Here is a 22,914-nt window from a genome sequence, read left to right as displayed (position 1 = left end):
GCAAAACATAGAAACAAAATAGAGACATCATTAGCATAGCTGCTGATCCAACAAAGTAAAATTAGTTCACTCTAAAAAGCACTGGGTTAAAAACAACCCAAATTGGGTTGTTTTTAACACAACTGCTGGGTAAATATAGGACAGAACCCATATGGGGTTAAACTAACCCAAGAAGTTGGGTTATTAATTTTAACCCAGCAAATGGGTTGTTTTTTTCTACCCAAAAATTGGTTATTTTTACAAAAATAATGGGTTAATTTGATTTCATAAATGGGTTATATTTTCAAAGGAATTTTTATTCCTTTTAACATTAAATATACCACATAATAAACAAACAGGACAAAATTGTATTATCTTAATTTTACTTTCAGCATATTACACTTTGTAATTACACTTTACCTCAACCAAAAATTCAAGAGATCATACAAAACTAAAAAAATAAAATTCCATTTATAAACAGTATTTAAAACAATTTCTTTCATTTTTATGGTTTGCCGCTGTAACTTTACTAAACTGTAAATGTTTAGAAAAAAACATTTGAATTCATAAACTCCAAAGAACCACAAGGTTTAGTAATACATTTAAAAAATAATTCATATTATTTTTAATCCAAATGCTCATGAAATTCATTAAGTCCAAAAAACCTCAAGTTATTTTTTTTAAATATACAAATAAATACTTATTTTTAAATAATCCATAAGCACATGAAATTAAAACTAAAATTATTTACCTCAAGAACTGTTTCTTACAAAGCACATTTGTTTTAAGTCTACATTATGGACCTGTTGTTTTAAGTCTACAAAATGAACACAAAAATAAATCTATGAAATACAACGTATTGGCAGTAAAATATTTCTACATAAAAATGTAATTGATAATAATCAGTACGCATAAAGTAATACTCTTCCTCAAGCAATAAAACAGTTGTTTATACAAAAAAAAAAAAAAAACAGAACAAAAATCTCATGTGCAAATAAAACTTAAACTAAAATGCTACCTCGTGTTCTTGAACCACTGTTTGTTCAAAGAACCTCTTATAATCTACTTGCAAGAATGTAGTGCCCAGTGCAAAAATTTCACTGTTGGGGATTCACTTCCCTCCAACTCAAAAATTGGGAGCAGTTGGGGGTTCGATGCCTTGCTCAAGGGCACCCAAGTTGTGGTATTGAAGGTGGAGAGAGAACTGTACATGCAATCCCCTCAACCAACAATTCCTGTCGGCCCGAGACTCGAACACACAACCCTTAAATTGCGAGTCCAACTCTCTAACCATTAGTCCACGACTTCCCCTTAAACAATAGTGCTTTGTTCCAAAGCTTCTCCTGCGAGGATGACAAATGCCCGCGACGCAATGTGTCCATTTTCAAGTTACAGGACATAAGGGTAAGGTCTTGATGCTTCAGCCTGCTGGAGGTACTCCATATTTGTTCCAACCTAAAGGACAGATAATGCAAATGAATAAAGGTGAAACAGAATGGGAGTGTCAGGGGTGTGGGTATGGGTGGTGGGTTGGGGATTCATTCGAAACTGTTTATTCAATCAATAGCAAATATTAATTTATTGTAACAATATTTCACAACATTACTATTTTTGCTGTATTTGGATCAAATAAATGCCTTTGTAAGCAGAAGAGACTTAATTTAAAAACATTTTAAAAATCATACCAATCCCAAACTTTTGAATGGTAGTGTATTCAACCTGGTGAAGTCATTAAATGATTGAAGTAAATTACAGGCTGACTTACAGGCTGAATGTCAATGAAAGCTTTTTTGCTTTCATCATTGCTGGGTCGGACTGTTTTTCTGCCAATTTTGTAGGGTGGAGGTAGAAGCAAAACAGGTAACAGCTTTAGTGCAAGATTTCCCTTTGCATCTGTAGGAAAATAATATTACATTCATCAACACTAGTAAAAACAGTAGCGAGTTGTCATTGAGAATATAAGGCCAGATTTACTAAACAGGTCAAATTAGCATGAGTCCAAAATCCCATAAAAGTGTAGACTGAAGTGTAAAGTTGAGCTGTTGATCCACAGACACATAATGACCAACATATCCTGCATTTTCTAGCAGCATTATTGCCAAGCACAAAAATGGGTTAAAATATATAAACTACCACAAATATGCAGTAATGTTAGTTGCAAAAAAAAATGTGCCCAATTTTTCATCACTGCATTTCTTTAGTAATCCTGACAGTACTATGGTGCAAGCTATTAGTAAATCTGGCCCATAATATCAAAATATTGTAGAAATTTATTATTATTATTGATTAAATTTAATCCAAGCTAATGAATAAAAATTATTTGATCAGATGCAACTACACTCACAATTTAAGAGATACATTATTCGAATGCTTGGCGAAAGAGATGTGTTTTTAATCTAGATTTAAATAGAGAGAGTGTGTCTGAACCCCGAACTTTATCAGGAAGGCTATTCCAAAGTTTGGGAGCCAAATGTGAGAAAGCTCTACCTACTTTAGTGGACTTTGCTATCCTAGGAACTACCAAAAGTCCAGCGTTCTGTGACCTTAGGGTGCGTGATGGGTTGTAGCGTGGTAGAAGGCTAGTAAGGTACGCAGCAGCTAAACCATTTAGGGCCTTATAGGTAAGTAATGATAATTTGTAACTGATATGGAACTTAATAGGTAGCCAGTGCAGAGACTGTAAAATTGGGGTCATATGATCATATTTTCTTGACCTCGTAAGGACTCTAGCTGCTGCATTTTGGACTACCTGTAGCTTGTTTATTGATGAAGCAGGACAACCACCTAGAAGTGCATTACAATAGTCCAGTCTAGAGGTCAAAAATGCATGAACTAGCTTTTCTGCATCAGAAACAGATAACATATTTCGTAGATTGGCAATGTTTCTAAGATGGAAGAATGCAGTTTTTGTAACATTGGAAATATGATTTTCAAAAGACAAATTGCTGTCTAATATAACACCCAGATTTCTGACTGTAGAGGAAGTAACAGTACATCGGTCTAGTTGCAGATTGTAATCTACAAGATTCTGTGTGGTGTTTTTTGGTCCAATAATTAATATATCTGTCTTATCCGAATTTAATTGGATTAAATTATTTGTCATTCAATCTTTTACATTTTTAACACACTCTGTTAGCTTAGACAATTGAGAAGTTTCATCTGGTCTCGTTGAGATATATAGCTGAGTATCATCAGCATTACAGTGGAAGCTAATTCTGTATTTTCTAATAATATTACCAAGGGGCAACATGTATATAGAAAATAGAAGGGGACCTAGGACGGATCCTTGTGGCACTCCATATTTTACTGATGATAAATGAGATGACACCCCATTTAAGTAAACAAAATGGTAGCGATCAGACATGTAGAATCTAAACCATTTTAGAGCCTGCCTTTGAATACCTGTATAGTTTTGTAATCGATCTATGAGTATGTCATGATCTATGGTGTCGAACGCAGCACTAAGATCAAGTAAGACTAGAAATGAGATGCAGCCTTGATCTGACGCAAGGAGCAGGTCATTTGTAATTTTAACAAGTGCAGTTTCTGTGCTATGGTGGGGCCTGAAACCTGACTGAAATTCTTCATATAGATCATTTTTATGCAGGAAGGTGCTCAATTGAGCAGACGCAATTTTTTCTAAAATTTTAGACATAAATGGAAGATTTGAAATAGGCCTATAATTTGCCAGTACACTAGGATCTAGTTTTGGTTTCTTAATAAGAGGCTTGATAACCGCCAGCTTGAATGGTTTTGGGACATGACCTAAAGATAACGACGAGTTAATGATATTGAGAAGCGGTTCTTCGGCTACAGGTAACAACTCTTTCAGTAATTTAGTGGGTACAGGATCTAATAAGCATGTTGTTGGTTTAGATACAGTGATAAGTTTATTTAGCTCTTCCTGTCCTATAGTTGTAAAGCACTGCAGTTTATCTTTGGGTGCAATGGATGAAACTGAAGTGTTAGACGCTGTAGAATCTACATTCACTATTGTATTTCTAATGTTATCTATTTTATCAGTGAAGAAATTCATAAAGTCATTACTATTTAACGTTGGTAGAATATTTGAATGAGGTGGCGTCTGGTAATTTGTTAATTTAGTCACTGTGCTAAATAAAAACCTTGGATTTGTTGTTTTCAATGAGTTTGTGTATATGCTCTGCCCTAGCAGTTTTTAGAGCCTGTCTATAGCTGGACATACTGTTTTTCCATGCAATTCTAAAAACTTCCAAGTTAGTTTTTCTCCATTTGCGTTCAAAACTACGAGTTACTTTCTTGAGAGAGTGAGTATTACTGTTATACCATGGCACAGTACGTTTTTCTCTAACCTTTTCAATTTGATGGGGGCAACAGCTTCTAATGTATTAGAGAAAATAGTGCCCATGTTGTCAGTCATTTCATCTAATTCATGTGTATTTTTGGGTACAAATAGCATTTGAGATAGATCAGGCGGGTTAGTTGTGAATCTTTCTTTGGTGGCTGAAACAATAGTTCTGCCCAGATGGTAACGCTGGGACATATGGTTAATATCAGTTACAGTATACGCAGCATGCACGATACAAGGAAATAGTCTGTAATATCATCACTTTGAGGTACAATATCTATAGCAGTAAGATCGATTCCATGAGATATAATTAAATCTAGTGTATGATTAAAACGATGAGTGGGCCCGGTGACATTTTGCTTGACTCCAAAGGAGTTTATTAGGTCAGTAAACGCAAGTCCTAATGTATCATTTGTATTATCAACGTGAATATTAAAATCTCCCATGATTAGCGCCTTATCAACTGTAACTAGAAGGTCTGAGAGGAAATCTGCAAATTCTTTTAGGAATTCTGTATACGGCCCTAGTGGTCTATAAACAGTAGCCAGAGCAAGAGATACATTAGATTTCTTTTGCATGTCTGACAGTGTAACATTTAGCAGAAGTATTTCAAAAGAGTTAAACCTGTATGCTGTTTTCTGGGCAACATTGAGAATATCACTATACTATATTGTTGCAACACCTCCGCCTCGACCATTCTGACGTGTCCAAAATCATTCAAAAATCATTCAGTCCAAAATAATCATTTGGTGTTAGCCAGGTTTCAGTCAAGCAGAGTACATCAAAACTATTATCTGTAATAATTTCATTTACAATAACTGCTTTGGGTGTGAGTGATCTAATATTTATGAGCCCAAACTTAAAAAATTGTTTTTGTTCATTTACTTTACATTTTTCTGGTTTAATTACGATAAGATTTTTTTCAAGATGCAACATTATATTTATATTCTGACCTCACTATTCGGGGAACAGACACAGTCTTAATAGTTTTTGAAGCACAAGTACTTTTATCATTTAAGCGGGTGGAACAAAACTAATCACAATAGTTATCTGAGAATTGTCTTACTAGTCACATAGAGCGAAGTGTCCTGGAGATGTTGTCAGAAAGCAGCTCCGCTCCGATTCTGCTGGGGTGTAATCCAACAGCGCGAAACAGCCTAGGACGCTACCAGAAAAGATTCCAGTTCCTAACAAATAGCAGTTTCTGTTCTTTACACCATGACAACAACCATTCATTTAAAGCAAAAAGTCTACTGAACCTTTCGTGTCCTCGTCGATACGTGGGCAGTGGTCCTGACACGATGATCATTGCCGCGGGCGTCGTGCTGCGAACCGTCTCGATCAGGCTGCTAAAGTCCCTCTTCAGCATCTCCGTCTGCCGCAGCGTGGTGTCGTTTACTCCGCCGTGAAGCACGACCGCTCTGGGGCTCTCGTCGGCCTTCAGGATCGTGGGTATCTGCGCAGAAACATTGAGAACACGAGCAACAGGCAAACAATGAGTGTGCACTTTACCTTCGGCTAACGTAGCACGGACGTGTAGGACGATGGAGTCTCTGATGATTACAGCGTCGCGTCCTGTCTCACGGAGGGGAGCAAAGCAGTTCCGGATGGAGATCTCGAAGGCAGGAGGCTGTGGAATGCAGCCAGGGTCAGTGGTGTCCTGGCGTCGGAGTGAAGGACATCTGGGAAGATCGTGTCCTGGGTGCACCGGGCCTGTGCAGAGAAACACACAGAGTAGACGTGGTGGGACTGTTAGCAGCACACTGTATACTTACCCCAGACTTGTGAGCGTCAGCACGCATCTAATGCAACAACAGTAGATGAAGGAAAATAAAATCGAGGGTGGAGGCTTAGGTGGAGGACGTGGTGCTGGTGAAGGTCTGGAACTTGGAGAATTTTATTTTATTACCCTGAAGCCGATTCATGGAGGCGGGACCAGGGTACATGGAGGAACCAGCGGAGCAGAGAGATCGATGGACTGGTCGCGAGATCGGCTGGCTCGCGTGCCTGTGGTGGAGCTGGGTATTCATGAGGTGGTGGAAGCTAAGTGACGACCGACCATGGTTTATCCGGATGTACGAGGGAGCCCAGGAGGAGTCCTTGTGCAGACGGGCCTCGGTGGAGCCAAATGAATGCAGAGGTGGCGCGGAGCCAGTGAACTTACAGGCCTTGGTGGAGACATTGGCCTGGAGAGCCGAAATGCAGCCGGGGACTGGTGCAATCCCGAGCTGGTGGATAAGAAGCCTGAGGCGAGGCTGATGATAGCAAGGAGCTAGCAGCAGACGGAGAGCTGTGGAGCTGGACGACACCAGTAGGACCGATGAATCCAGGGGACTGGTTGAAACCAGTGGAGGAGATGGGACCAGGAAAACTAATGAAGACATTGGAGGAGGAAGATCTCCGAATGGGACCGGAGCCTCTAACAATCCGGATTGGACTGGCAAATAAGTCAAAGGTTTGAAGGTCGGTCCTTGGGTGGGAATTTAATCCATGGACCACAGATCTCTAAGGTTCATGTACGCTTCTGGCTTAAGTTGGACTGATCAGTGTGCTTGGTCTCCTCAGCTTCAGTGGGTTCTGACTCTGGTTCCTGAATGAGCCCTGTTGGTGTGTCGGGCTAGCTGACTGTGAGGGAGATGCCACCGTTCTGGAGCAACCATCCGATATACTCCATCCGTCTCCATGGTCTGAGGAGGAGACATAATGCAGATGAGTCCATCCTTTCGGTTTATTTTTTTTCTTGTGCTCTGTTATTCTGTAACACTCTGTCAAGGAATGAGAACAGCAAATTAAGATATATTATTCAAAATAGACTTTACTGAGACCAGAGACTTGATACAGCACATATCACAAACTAATAACCGACAAAGGATAGAACAGATTCAGGACTATGAGTACACACCTGGTAAATGAGAGAACTAAGGAGGAACAGCTAGACAAGGATTAACTAATCAGAAACCATGGACATTCTTATTATTCAATTTCTTACTTGAATACTGCTTTTAAGGATATCTATTGTACCTGGAAAATTTAAAGCAGTTTATTACATTTTCCTTTATTTATTTTTTCATATTTTCTTTCCTAATGTCATCAATGCCTTGTGCTACAAAATAAACATGACTACATAAACAAGGAAAACAGTTCAATATAAGTATCACAAAGGCATATAAAATGTATACTTTAGTATAAAAGATAAACGTAGAGTTCCATGTTCAACTCTCAGCTCATTCAACAGTATTTGTAGCAATTATGTTTTACCAAATTGTAATAGTAACAACAACAATAATCTTTACAAAACAAATCTCTTGGTTAGAGAGGCATGACATTGTAAGTTAATAGGATCACATTTTGGAGACTGTAGGGTCAGCCATCAAACACTGATCTGGACTAGATCCAAAAAGCAACAGTTTGAACACAAAGGCTACGTACACACTGCAGGCTGAAACGACCCAATTTTTTTTGCCCTCATGCGACCTGTATCTGATCTTTTCATGACAGTCTGAACGACACAGATCCGATCTTTTCAAATGTGACCCAGGCCACTTGGGTATGTGGTCCTGAATCCGATACGTATCCGATCTTTTGAAATGCGACCTCCGTCTGAATGGCCAGGCTACCTGTATCCGACCCGTACGTCATTGATGCGCTACAAACGTCTTAATTCTGCGTTGAAGTAGGCGGGAACGAGAAGAGCCACTCACATCAGTATCCCACCACTCCTGGCTGCAACTCTGCTCCCACATGTTTCTCTGTACCGACGTTGCTAACACTGCTCCACAAAACGCCATGGCCAAAAACCTTGCTGTCCTCCTTCTTTTTAATTTTCTTCTTAAAACGAGAAGATTGTAATTGTGCTGGCTCTGTTGGGACAATAACCTTAACATTGCAAAAAGAGCTCCGCTGTTGACTACACTGTAGTCGACATCCATGGTTAACATTAGCTACTTCCGCAAACAACGAGTGACGTCGTTCGTCGTTGAAGACTCTTCTGCGCATGTGGGTCACTTCTGGGTCATTTCACGTTCACACAGGAGATCACAAAAGGTTGCATTTAATTGGAAATGTGAACGACCTTGCAAAAAAATTGAGCATTAAGCCCTGCAGTGTGAACGTAGCCAAAGAGTTCTTAGAAACCATTGCTGCTTTAGTGGACCAAAAAGGTATCTGAGTCCTCTTTCAGGAACAGGGACAGTGTAAAAGTAAATAAAACTGGTTCCTTTTTCACTTGGTCCACCTCTTGGACCACATAAAGGGTTCTGGGTTTGATTATTTTAAAGAGGAATCAAATGTGAAAACACCCAAACAACACTGATTAATTAATAATAGTCTTATTGCTAAAATATCAAGGTTTTTTTTTGGCTGAAACTACACTAAAATGTTGGACTTTTAGTTGACTAAAATTAAATAGGATAAGGTTGACTTAATGACATTTTAGCCTGTGACTAAGAATAAAATGAAAATAGCTGACTAAATTAACACTGCCAGCAACTCTATTATCAATATCATAATTATGTTCATAAATAATGTAAAAAAAAAAAAAAAAAAAAAAAAACATAAAAGGGTGCATAATGTTGTCCGCGAGAGAGCACTGGAAAAGAACCACCAACCCCCACCTATGAAGCATCGACCTCCACCACAAACTGACGTGGAGGATCAGGGGCTATCAAATTGGAGCCAAGAGGGTATCATGTGACCATTCGACAGGCTTCTACAGTAAGAGAAGCAATAGACTCTGTACTTACCCCAGCACTCTGTGATCTACAAACAACCAACGATTCTGTAAAAGAGACACAGGAACAGGTCAATTCCATTCCAACAGCTGCACATGAGGATAGGATGACAGTCACAAACTTAAGAAATCAGATGGAACAACTCACCGAAAAAAACATTGATGGACATTGAAGATAGATAGGAGAAATAACGTATGACTGGTGGGGTTGTCAGAAGGGGTGGAGGGCTCCAATGTAGGGGTGCTTATCTTAGTCGAAAGGAGGTTACATTTAACTATAGAACATACTGGGAATGATGATCAGGGTAGTTTTGTTTATATACTCTGTAAAAAATATAATCACAGGTTAGCATTGGTCTTAATTTACTGCCTGAGTGAGACATTTTTCACAAATATTTCCAATATATTACTTGAGCATTGTCCTTTAGTGATGGGTGGTGATTTTAATGCTGTCTTAAATCCTGCAGTGGAAAAATTTCACCCTGATACTACAGATAATCCATCATCTAAGATATTGAATACATTAACCATGTAAATTTATTTCTAACAGACCTAAGACTTTCTCTAGGATAGATTACATATTTATCAGCCCATCTCTAATTTCATCTAACTCTTCCATCTATATATTACCAATTTTATTGTCTGATCACTCTGCAGTGTTATGTAATGTTCACCTTTCATTAAGACCATGGCCCCTGAATGGCATCTTAACACATCATTAAGTAATATGATATTCATTTATTTGCTAAAATACAATAAATTAATATATATATATATATATATATATATATATATATATATATATATATATATATATATATATATAAATATATATATATATATATTTTTTTTTTTTTTTTTTTTATCTAGACCCTAAAATATTGTGGAAAAGGACAAAGTGTGCAATATGAGGAATCTGTATATCTTTTACTTCTGATCTTGCCAAAGCAAACGCCAATTTACACCATCAGAAAATAAGGTCCAGTCATTACAAAAATTACAAAAACAAAACATTCCTGAAAAACAAGCTACACTATTGTCCTCCTTGATAGATGAATATGACTTACTTTCACAATAAAGGGCAGAGTTTATTTTACACAGGAGGAGGCAAAAATATAATTTTGAATTGAAATCCTATGTTAAATAACAACATTTCTAACAAGCTTTACACAAATATGTACAAAACCAAAACCTCATTGGAGTATTACTGTATATAATTCATATATATATATATTTTTTTTTTTTATAATTTGTTAGTTAAGATCAAGGGTGATACTCAAAGATGGAATAATCTTAATGTCTCTCTTCAAGGCAAAATCTCCACCATCAAAATTAATTTGTTACTGTAATGATGGGTCAGAGGCATGCAGATTAATTTGCAGCTTTAATAAATTAAGATCAGAATCAAACAGGCAGAGTTCGATCAACAGCGTCAGGGACAACAGAGATAATTCAGTAGAAAAAACAAAGGCAGAGTGTAGGTCGGGGCTGGCAGCAGACAGGGCACATTGTAAACAATCCAAAAAACTAATAAAAAGGGTAGGCAGCAGAGAATCAGAAATGGTAGAACAGTCCAGGATAATACACAAGAGGGTAGAATGCTTAGAAATGTTAGCCAAGGCTAACAAGACTTTGCAAATGCTAAGAGTCCGGAAGCTGTATAAATGGGGAGTTTGATAACAAACACCTGTGCCAGCAATCAGTCCCAGGTATGGGGTAGATGGGAAACGTCAGAGGAAAGTTAGTACTCAGGAGAGTGTGTTTCCTGGTGGTGACCGGAGAGAGTCACAGAATCATGATTTGTGACTGAGCCTCCTCCCTGTAAAGCTCCCTGTGACCGCTCCTGGAGCGAGGGGGAACATTACGCCGAGGCCTTCCATGAGGATGAGGGGCTGGTTTGTTAGGGTTAGTTCTATGGAATTCTTGAGCCTTAACCCAAGACCTTTACTCCGGGCCATAGCCCTACCAAACAATGAGATACTGAAGTAATCTGCCCCGGCATTGAGAATCCAGGATTTCCCAAACCTGTAAAGCTTCTTCGCCGTCCACAATGATGTGAAGCGTGCTCTCAGTCACGGCCTCCTCCTGGTCCCTCTCTCCTCTTGGACCACCAGCAGCCTTGAGCAAGGAAACAAGAAAAGTTGGTGAGATACGATAATTTGAGAGAAGAGCCAAACGGTAAGTTACAGGTGTGATTTGTCTCAGAAATTTGAAAGGACACACACTCCTAGGACTCAATTTCCTGCATGGGAGCTGAATGCTGAGATTTCTTGTAGAGAGCCAAACCCATTGTCCTGGGGTGTAGGTGCGACCTGGTCGTCGGTGGCGGTCGGCTTGATGTTTGACCCTATAGATGGCTTGTAGAAGGTGTACATGAGCAGAATTCCAGGTTTCTACACTTTGTTGCAGCCAGTCGTTAATGGCAGGTAGTTCTGAGGGTTCTCTGGACCATGGAAATAGGGGTGGTTGAAATCTGAGGACACATTGGAATGGCGTGAGGCTTGGATGGCTTGTGGAGAGAGTTCTGGGCATTCTCAGCCCACAGGAGATAGCGACTCCAGTCATTTTCATTTTTGATGACAATATGAATGTAGAAATTGGGTGAGTTTTTGGTTTAATCTTTCTACCTGGCCATTCGACTGGGGATGCTATGGGGAGGTGGGACTAACATTTATGTTTAGATGTTGACAGAAAATGGACCAAACTCGAGATGTGAACTGAGGGCCATGGTCTGAGACAATGTCCTCAAGGAGTCCATAGAAACTGAAGACCTGTTCCAGCAGAGCTTCGGCAGTCTCAAAGGCTCTTTGTTTGCACGTGTCAATGTTTATAAATACATTAAATGAAATGGCACAAAATTAATCTTGACAAACTATATATCATTATAAAGATCTAAGCTTCAAGCTGTTTTTTAGTGAAAAGCTTATAAATAATGTATTTGCTAAATTTGTGTAATCAGTACACACATCAAAACATGAAGAATCAAAATGCAGTACATACCAGATTCGTCGTAATAGCAAGTCATAAACACATCCACAGCTGTAAATCCTGATTTAGTTAGAAAGGTAAGGGTCCACTGAATGACATCCCAAAGAGCAAATTTAGTCCAAAGAAGCAATAACATAGACATATGGATGATAATTCCTTTGTTTATGTTTCAGTTCTTCAAGGGGAGTATTGTTTGTGTCCGTTTTGGAATAACTCACGCTCAGAAAACTGCATCTTGGTAGTAAAAATCGGCATGGTTTTGTAGCGTACAGTGTCACAAACAGAATGAGACAATCCACAGCTACAACTTCAGTGGTGGAAGTTACTGCATAACCTGCTCATCTGTTACCCTCAATGACTTGAGCTGAACCATCAACAAGCAACTCAAATTTTGCACTCTCTATGGAAGTTTGTTATTTCATTCATAGTTGCGTATGTAAGCGTAACACAATTTTGAGTTATTTCACCTTCATCCTCTAACAAAAATTCAGTCATTGCAGACATCATACATGAGGATGGGTTTTTTACTGGTGCAAGCTGTTAAACAATGTTCGGGGCTGTGAGGGTCATTAACCAATTTCCCCAATGAGAGGAGGTGACAGAAATAACTTTCGATTGATTCATTATTGCAGACACTGCATGAGGGCATCTTACATTTATAGTCTTGTCCTAACCCCATTCCTGATGAAGCCTGAAGAGCTACATGAACTGCCTGCACTGCTCTAAGACATGAGCCCATGCCTTGAGTGACTATGTCAAGTTTACCAGAATAATAATGAATTGGGCGTAAACTGACCCTATGATCTTGAATTAGACATGCAGTCATAAAGCCTAAGTGTTCATGTACATAAAGCACAAAGAAAGGGTTTATCAGATTTTTCAATTACTAACACTGGTGCTTGACATAGTGCTCTCTTTATATCATTGAAAGCTAATTAATTTTGTCCATACAAACAGTATCGGAATCTTTAACTTTACCTTTCAACAAGTCATAGAGAGGCTGAACAATTGAGGCATATTCTTCCATCCAAGGGCTACAGTAACTTGCTGTTCCTAAAAATGATCTATGTGTTTTAATGGTTATAGGTGGAGGTATGGCTTTGACTGAAGTGGCTCAATCCCGTGTAATAGAACTATTTCCTGCACCAATTGTTTGACCCAGAAATGTGACTTGGTTTTTAGCAATTTGAGCTTCATGAAAGCTGCATTTGCATCCTATTTTCTGCAAACAGTTGCATCCCCAGTTGCATCCTATTTTCTGTCCAACAATGCTGCCAATTCAGTTTGATGTCCTATAAATTCAGTACCTCGTGATCTGTAGAGTCCATCAAAATATCATCGACATATTTAATCATAGTGGACTGTTTGACTGGACATTCTGGGTCACACAAATCTGACATCTTGATGGTATAACGTTGAGGAATTCTGAAATCCCTGGGGCAAACATGTCCACTGACATTGTTCATAGACAACCGTAAAAGCTAAACATATCTGGCTGTCAGAGTTCAAGGGTACAGAAAATAATCCATTAGAAATAACGATTACAGAAAAAACTTTAAAATCTAATGGTAAGCCATTACAAATTGTAGATGGATTTGCCACTAAGGGGGTGATGTATTTTATCAATATGTCCCATGATATTCTTTAGAATTCTCAAAACATCTTCTCTCAAATCGCCTTTACTTACATGTTGTAGTTCAGAAGTAACAGCAGACTCAAAAGTGTTCAATTCAGATTCAGTTAGAATTTGTGACATTAGCTGTTTGACTCCTGCTAACGACATGTCGTGGAGATACATTTTGCTTATTAATGCTCTTCTAAATTCAGAAAAAAATGTGTGCATGCTGAGGGTAAGCTCTGGGATAGTCTCTTTAATATTTAGGTCCTAGAACTTTTGCAAAAGTTTGTACTTGGACAATAGAGGGGTTTGGAGAAACACTTTCAGTTCCTTCAATCCCCTGAGATCTCCTTCTAGTGCCACATACCTTTACTGAATCTACAGGCATATCAGTTACTGCCTGGATGGCTACATCTTTTTCAAATAAAGTTTGTAAGTCAGGATAAATGCTACCAGTCTGACTAACTTCTTCCACATCAGTTTTGCTGCAGCTTTGTTGCAGTTCAATGTCTTAGTCAAAGAGGACACTTAATCTTGGAGCTCTTTGTTCTGTTCCTACAGTTCTGAGTTATGCTGAGACTGTTGCGTAGCTAGCCCTAAACCAAATGCCTTTCACATTGTTTTTGCGAATACATGATCCTAGTACCTTTTTACATTCTTCAAATGACCATAGCTTTTCTGGATCAATACCAATTTTTTTTTTTATTATCAAATCTCATCTGACTGACTCTGTCATCTATTGAATCCATCTGCTGTCCTAACAATTATTTCAACTCACTGTCTGTCTGAAGGAGTAGCTAGTTCACCTTTTTTAGTTGTTGGAATCAGCTTAGCATTCCTCCTCATCATTTTGTAAAGTCTTTCTGGCACAACAGGGTACTTCAAATACTTCCCTGGTAAGCAGAGGATACACTTGTTAACACTGGTTAACTTTCCCTGGCAAAGCAGAGGATACACAAGAACCATTTCTGACAAAGCAGAGGATAAGCTAGTTAATACAAATCATAATGTATTCAACCTTCCCTGGAAACGCGGAGGATAACCAACTTTTTAACTTACCAGTAACACTCACCAAATTGTTGTTGAGCTGAAAAAGGATCTGGAGTTTTGTCTGGAACAAGTCAGATCTTTGTTGAGCTTGAAGTTTCAATCTGGTTTCAGGTGAGGAGCTCTATTCGGATCATGGCGCCAAAACCTGTTGGAAACTCAGAAGTGAAGACCAGGAGATATCTTTCATACAGGAGTTATTCTTTATTGAGGACTCGCAGTGTGTCACTGCAGACATCCAAGTCTCACCAAAGCAGTGATACTTTGGAGGTTTTTTTATACATTCATGTGGGAGGGATACATACAGTAGAATTGGAAACAGTTTAAACAAAGCATGCAAATTGAATACAGGGATCGGCCAAATACTGCCCATTTTCCCATCTTTGATGTTATCATTATATAATTCAGTTATATCAGTTATAATTAATATTAAATCATTTAAATACATGGTGCCTGACAGTATCGCTGATACCGTCACATTGTCATAGAAATAAAGGCACTGCTGTGTCTTGAGCTATGGTCAGGAAGAGCATAAAAACAAAAGGTATTTCATCTTTTAGAAATGTCATCCTTTTTACCTCACAATGTATATAACTTTTTCAGTAAACATTTTATAAATGTCAAGTCAAGTCAAGTAACCTTTATTTATATAGTGCTTTAAACAAAATACATTACGTCAAAGCAACTGAACAACATTCAATAGGAAAACAGTGTGTCAATAATGCAAAATGACAGTTAAAGGCAGTTCATCATTGAATTCAGTGATGTCATCTCTGTTCAGTTTAAATAGTGCCTGTGCATTTATTTGCAATCAAGTCAACGATATCGCTGTAGATGAAGTCACCTCACTTAGCAAGCCAGAGGCGACAGCGGCAAGGAACCAAAACTCCATCGGTGACAGAATGGAGAAAAAAAACCTTGGGAGAAACCAGGCTCAGTTGGGGGGCAAGTTCTCCCCTGACCAAACGAAACCAGCAGTTCAATTCCAGGCTGCAGCAAAGTCAGATTGTGCAGAAGAATCATCTGTTTCCTGTGGTTTTGTCCTGGTGGTCATCTGAGACAAGGTCTTTACAGGGGATATGTATCTGGGGCTCTAGTTGTCCTGGTCTCTGCTGTCTTTCAGGGATGTAGAGGTCCTTTCTAGATGCCGATCCACCATCTGGTCTGGGTACGTACTGGATATGGGTGATTGCAGTGAGCCTCTGATCTGGACACAGACTGGATCTGGTGGCTACGGTGACCTTGGAATAAGACAAAAAAAAGACTAATATTATCTTAGATGCCATTCTTCTAATGATGTAGCAAGTACATTGGGTGTTATGGGAAGTGTTCCCGTTTCCGGTTTACCTAATTAATGCAGCCTAAAAATTATTTAACTGATTTGGATATTAAAAGCATATTAGTATGTTATGTGTGAGCCAGGTTAAAGAGTCTTTAATCTAGAAGAGTGTGTCTGCCTCCCGAACAATGTTAGGTAGGTTATTCCAGAGTTTAGGCGCCAAATAGCAAAAGGATCTGCCGCCTGCAGTTGATTTTGATATTCTATGTATTATGAAATTGCCTGCGTTTTGAGAACGTAGCTAATGTAGAGGATTATAATGTAAAAGGAGCTTATTCAAATGCTGAGGTGCTAAACCATTCAGGGCTTTATAAGTTATAAGCAATATTTTAAAATCTATACGATGTTTGATAGGGATCCAGTGCAGTGTTGACAGGACCAGGCTCATATGGTCATACTTCCTGGTTATAGTAAGAACTCTTGCTGCTGCATTTTGGACTAGCTGTTTGTTTATTGAGCGTAAAGAACACCCACCCAATAAAGCATTACAATAATCTAACCTTGAGGTCATTAATGCATGGATTAACATTTCCGCATTTGACATTGAGAGCATAGGCCGTAATTAAGATATATTTTTGAGATGGAAAAATGCAGTTTTACAAATGCTAGTAACGTGGCTTTATAAGGAAAGACTGCGATTAAATAGCACACCTAGGTTCCTAACTGATGACGAAGAATTGGCAGAGCAGCCATCAAGTCTTAGACAGTGTTCTAAGTTATTACATGCAGAGTTTTTAGGTCCTATAATTCAATTCAATTCAATTCAAGTTTATTTGTATAGCGCTTTTTACAATACAAATCGTTACAAAGCAACTTTACAGAAAATTATGTTTCTACAATATTTAGTAGTAGCTTATGGTGGTGACTGTCAGTTTGTGCACGTTTGACAGGATTTTTAGAAAAAAATTAATACAAGACGTAGTCAGCTAGACGATGAACATTATTAATATTATTAATTAATAATTATTATATGATGCAGTCACACATGTAGCAAAAATGGTTAGTTCTGTTTGTTGATTCAGGGTTAGCATCATCTGAGGTCCTCTGAGGGTCAGCATCATCTTTTCTTAGGTCTTCTGGATCAAGAATCGAGCTTGTGTATATCCTAGGCAAAGCATAGAAACAAAGTAGAGACATCATTAGTGTTGCTGCTGATCCAACAAACTAAAATTAGTTTAACCCAAGCTAATGAATAAAATGCACATTTGATCAGATGCAACTACACTCACAATTTAAGAGATACAATATTTGAATGCTTGGCGAAAGAGATGCGTTTTTAATCTAGATTTAAACCGAGAGAGTGTGTCTGAACCCCGAACATTATCAGGAAGGGTATTCCAGAGTTTGGGAGCCAAATGTGAAAAAGCTCTACCTCCTTTAGTGGACTTTGCTATCCTAGGAACTACCAAAAGTCCAGCATTTTGTGACCTTAGGGTGCGTGATGGGTTGTAGCGTGGTAGAAGGCTAGTTAGGTATGCAGCAGCTAAACCATTTAGGGCCTAAAAGGTAAGTAATGATAATTTGTAACTGATACGGAACTTAATAGGTAGCCAGTGCAGAGACTGTAAAATTGGGGTAATATGAACATATTTTCTTGACCTGGTAAGGACTCTAGCTGCTGCATTTTGGAATACCTGTAGCTTGTTTATTGACGAAGCAGGACAACCACCTAGAAGTGCATTACAATAGTCCAGTCTAGAGGTCATAAATGCATGAACTAGCTTTTCTGCATCAGAAACAGACAACATGTTTCGTAGCTTGGCAATGTTTCTAAGATGGAAGAATGCAGTTTTTGTAACAAAAGACAAATTGCTGTCTAATATAACACCCAGATTTCTGACTGTAGAGGAAGTAACAGTACTTCCGTCTAGTTACAGATTGTAATCTACAAGATCCTGTGTAGTGTTTTTTGGTCCAATAATTAATATCTCTGTCTTATCCGAATTTAATTGGAGAAAATTATTTGTCATCCAATCTTTTACATTTTTAACATACTCTGTTAGCTTAGATAATTGAGAAGTTTCATCTGGTCTCGTTGAGATATATAGCTGAGTATCATCAACATAACAGTGGAAGCTAATTCCGTATTTTCTAATAATATTACCAAGGGGCAACATGTATAGGGGCAACACCTCTGTTTTTTTTTCCGGAATTTAGCTTTAAGAAATTACTTGTCATCCAATTTTTTAATTGAAGAAATATAGAGCTGAGTATCATCAGCATAACAGTGAAAGCTAACACCATGTTTCCTGATGATATCTCCCAAGGGTAATATACAAAGCGTGAAGAGTAGTGGCCCTAGTACTGAGCCTTGAGGTACTCCATACTGCACTTGTGATCGATATGATACCTCTTCATTCACAAATTGATGGCGGTCATATAAGTATGTGTAAATGTATAAAAACTGGCATGCTTCAAACTGCCTTTAGAGTGCATCTGTCTTGGAGTTCTTTGAGCTAGGATGATAGATTATTTTGAAAATAAAGCGAGTGAAAAATAAAAACCATCTAGCCTGTTGTAGATTGAGCCATTTGTCTGACTTGAGATACTCAAGGTTATGGCGGTCAGTGAGAACGACAAAAGGGAGTTTGGCCCCCTCAAACCACTCTTCAAAGGCAGTTTTCATAGCTAGGAGCTCCTGATTTCCTACATCGTAATTTTGTTCAGCAGAGTTACGTTTTCTGGAGTAGAAAACACAGGGGAATGGATTTGCAGGATAACCCTGGCACTGAGATAGAATGGCCCCAATACCTGTGTTGGACGCGTCTATACCTTTAGTTGCTTTAAAGGTGCCATCTGTAATGTTTGGTAAAAAAATCAGGTCATACTCCACATTCCATAACAGATGGGGGTAGTATGCCTCAATAAAGTGAATTGGTCTACTCTAGAGTAACAAACGAGAAACGGCATAGTCTCTATGCTCCGCCCCTACCTTCACAAAAACACTACAGCCATAGCCGAAGCCTAACTGTGCGTTCACACCGCCGGCGTCTAGAGCGTCAAAAATCGATCTTGCCGCTCTGCTCACGACACTGCAGAAAGATTTGTGAGCGCTCAGACGCTCTAACGTAGATCGAAAGCTTATTTTGTATTTAAAGCGGCCGCAAAGCAAACAAGCTTGTTGATCTCGTGCAGACTAACCACAAGGAGTTATAAGTTAACCTCATTAAATATTGTTGTGGACGAAATATTAGGATCCTTTACTTAAAATGAACAATCTCAGACACCTTGGTCCACATATCACTTTTAATTTATTTTTTATGTCCCTGTACGCAAACAGGGACACATCATAGATTAATACAAACGCTAAACAGCAATAATCAACCTGTCCTTTATTCTGCTTGGGAAATAATGTGCCAACTCTCAAGCATTCAGCGTGAGACACACGCAATTGACTCTTTTCACACGCTTTCACACCACACATCAATTTTTTCACGCACAGAAAAACCACGAAGCAAAGAGGACACGGAGACCAACATACTATACAGAGCAGGTTAGTTATGATATAATAAAATGGGTAACGTTAAGTTATAGCTAGCTAATTATCAAATGCAGCTACGGTTAGCCATCGCTAACATTAGCACGTTAATCGAACAGTCTTCGATACATTGCTATGTTATAACTTCCCGAAAACAAATACACAAACATATAAAACAAACTTCTAGCGAAATACTAACAGCATCTAACTTACTGTTAGAAATGTTGCAAGTTCGGAGTCGAGCCTCATTTCTTTATGGTCCATCAATTGTTTCCAGCGATTGAAAACAGTGCCGATGTTTACTCTGGTTTGGCTCCTTTTCTTATCGGATTTGATTTGTGATTCCGAGCGCTGTATTTTCCTGTAGCGGGTGGTGGTGGTAGGAGTCTCTTGCCAAGGGCTTGAGACATCATTTCTCTCTCTTCCCTGAACTGAAATGAAGTAGTGGGCTGTACTTTCCACACGATTGACATCAGGTTCAAGGACAAGCCCACAAGCCGTGCGAGTTATTTGTGTATTGCAGGTTGGCTGGTGGTTATGTTGCCCGCATACCACCTCCCATGGCCAAAACTGGTATTACGACACCTGTCGGGCCGGGGCTAGTAATGCTAATGCTAATTAAGGTTGATATCTCTGCAGCACTATAACTTGACATTTTTTTATGACATCATCGCCCTTATTTCTTCTCATTCTTTTGATGCGTGTAGGTCATGTTATGGATATTTTTACCTCAATTTTTGCATATGGCACCTTTAATGCTCTGCCTGCAGATGGTGGCCAGGTAAGACACTTTATGCTGCCCTCTAGCATGTAGGTTAATGGTGAGGCTATTTATGTTAAAATCACAGATGAAACGTCTATAAAAGTCTGCAAAACCCAATAAGTGGAGAATATGGCGGCAGTCAACGGGACAGGTGCGTCAGGAGCTCTCCTGGCACTTTTAGTTTTTGGAATTATTTTAAACCTCACAGATTCGGGACAGTGTGTAAACACACAGCAAGTTTCCCATAATATATCAGTGTACCGAGAAACAAGGTCAGTAAAGCATTTCGGATATGGAAAGCACATTTTAATGCAGACGTTTGTAAACACTGCGGTCGGCCGGGTTCAACACAAGTGAAATAATGCAGTCCGGGGCACACACCAAAGTGACAGTGGGATTATCATCATACTCTACCTGTTGCTGTCCGGAGATGTGCACCCGTGCCCAGGTCCGATTTTCCGGGGCGCCAGCTGTAAGGCACCAGCGAGCGCACTAGTCGCCCCTGAGGGGCTGGGGCTCATTCTGCATCGACCGGCAGGTGGATTTATCAATGACGGGGAGCGAAGATCTCGGACGAAACGGGCTGAGACGCCGGGCTTGGTGAGTGCTGAGGGCCTTGACTGGCCATCTTTCAGCGCGTGGACCGACGGCGGCGGGGCTGTCGCCGTTGAGGAGCAAACAACTACAAATTCCTTGCCCTGCGTTTCTGACCCTAATCGATCATATCGTGCGGATGTCAAGGTAACTGGTCATTGCGCTCAAGGTAAGCGTGAAAATCTGCACGATACAACCCACAGTCGTTTCAAAAACATTACAAACCCTGCTTTGAAAAAACACCGCAAACTGAACTTTTTTAAAACTGTCAATCACTCTCGACTGATCTGGGATCAACAACTCAAACCAAAGGGTCTATTTGGAGGGCATATGAACATCCGTAGCCTCAGCCCAAAGTCTGAAGAAGTACATCATCTTCTTATTAACTCCAACTTAGATTTTTTAGGTCTGACAGAATCTTGGTTACACAAAAACTCTCCATCTGCTGCATTACATGTACCAGGGTATAATATTTTTAGACGGGATAGATGTGAGGGAAGAGGGGGAGGGGTAATGATTTACATAAAAGATCACATTAACTGTCAGCAGATATGTTGGCCTTTTGACCATGATTTGGAGTGTATTGGGGTGAATATACTGCTCTCACCTGAAATGTCTTTTGTGTTAATTGTTGTATATCGTCCACCCTCCTCTAATAACAATTTCTATATCACTTTTAAAAAGCTACTTCAAGCATGTGATTTTAAAACTGAGGTAATACTGCTTGGTGATCTTAACTGTAACTGGCTTAATAAGACTAATAGGAAATCCCTTAAACAGATTACAGATAGTCTGGATTTTACTCAATTGTTGGAAGGTCCTACTAGAATAACCACATCGTCTCAGACACAGATAGATTTAATATTCAGTAACAAGCCTGAAAGAATTGTAAAAACATTTAATTTTATTACTGGACTGTCTGATCATAATCTGACTCTACTGTCGAGAAAACTTACAAAAAAGCGATTTCATCATTCTAATAAACCCGTGGAGCAACTTAGGATTCCTAAGAATGAAATGGATAATTTTCAAAAGGCAGTACAGCAGACTAATTGGATAGATATATTTACTGGGATTAACATAGAAGAAGTTAGCAAAATGTTTTCTACCAAGCTACAAAACCTAGTTAAGGAGTTTACTAGAGAGGTAAAAGGAAAGAAAAAAGCAAATGCACTCCCCTGGCTCAATACTGAAATATTTAATTTGATGAAAGAAAGAGACTCCGCTTTAAAAAGATCATTAAAAACAAAATTAAATAGTGATAGGTATAGGTTCACTTCATTACGCAATCAAGTGATTAAAGTGATAAGAAAGGCTAAAGCCAATTTTTTTTATGACAATTATTAATGAGGGAAAAGGTAACACAAAACTGATCTGGGAACAGATTAAGAATGTGATGGGAATTAGCCATAAGATTAGAAACCAGTTAGAATTGAACCTGAATGGTAAACTAATTCAAGACCCAGCTCAAATAGCTGTAGCTTTTAATGAATATTTTATTAATTCTGTGAATGAAATCGCACAGAATTTTTCCCCAATAACTGGAAATGTTGTCACAATAGATGAAAGCATGCCTTCTTTTAGCATTCAACCTATCTGTGAAGTAAAAACTCAGGCAATTATTAATTCTCTTAAAATCTCATCAACAAAAGATATTTATGGAATGGACTCGAAAATGCTTAAATGCCTGAAAGAACATCTATCTTATCCTATCACACAAATTTTTAATCAGTCAGTACTAGAGGGGATATTTCCAACCACCTGGAAGACTGCAATTGTAACTCCCATATTCAAGTCAAATGACCCACGGAACATATCTAACTACCGCCCAATTAGTATTCTTCCAGTAGTCTCTAAGGTTGCTGAAAAATGTGTGTCAGAACAGCTTGTCTCTTTTCTTAATAATAGTCCCTTCACACTTCATCCGATGCAGTTTGGCTTCCGGGCCCATCACTCCGCAGAAACGGCTAACTGTTACTTTTTAGAGACTGTTAGAGAAATGGTGGACAAGGGAGGTGTTGTTGGCGCTGTGTTTTTAGACCTCCGTAAAGC

At 38.9% G+C, this 22,914-nt stretch overlaps 1 protein-coding gene and 1 long non-coding RNA gene across 6 annotated transcripts in view; one reads left to right on the top strand and one right to left on the bottom strand.

Annotated features, from left to right (window-relative positions):
• LOC113084081 (serine/threonine-protein kinase PAK 3) overlaps positions 1-22,914 on the top strand; it is a 302,344-nt gene that overhangs the window by 56,637 nt on the left and 222,793 nt on the right. The gene's annotated exons all lie outside the window — the stretch shown is intronic.
• On the bottom strand, positions 948-2,241 carry LOC113084278 (uncharacterized). The gene is made up of 2 exons (XR_003283666.1): positions 1,745-2,241; positions 948-1,434 (listed from the first exon to the last, which is right to left on the bottom strand). It is a non-coding gene; the product is annotated as an uncharacterized LOC113084278 (long non-coding RNA).

The sequence above is a fragment of the Carassius auratus genome, chromosome 5 (genome assembly GCF_003368295.1).
Source record: "Carassius auratus strain Wakin chromosome 5, ASM336829v1, whole genome shotgun sequence".
Classification (NCBI taxonomy): Eukaryota; Metazoa; Chordata; class Actinopteri; order Cypriniformes; family Cyprinidae; genus Carassius; species Carassius auratus.
The sequence above is the reverse complement of the archived record's forward strand: the minus strand, read 5'-3'. Positions and strand labels throughout refer to the sequence as shown.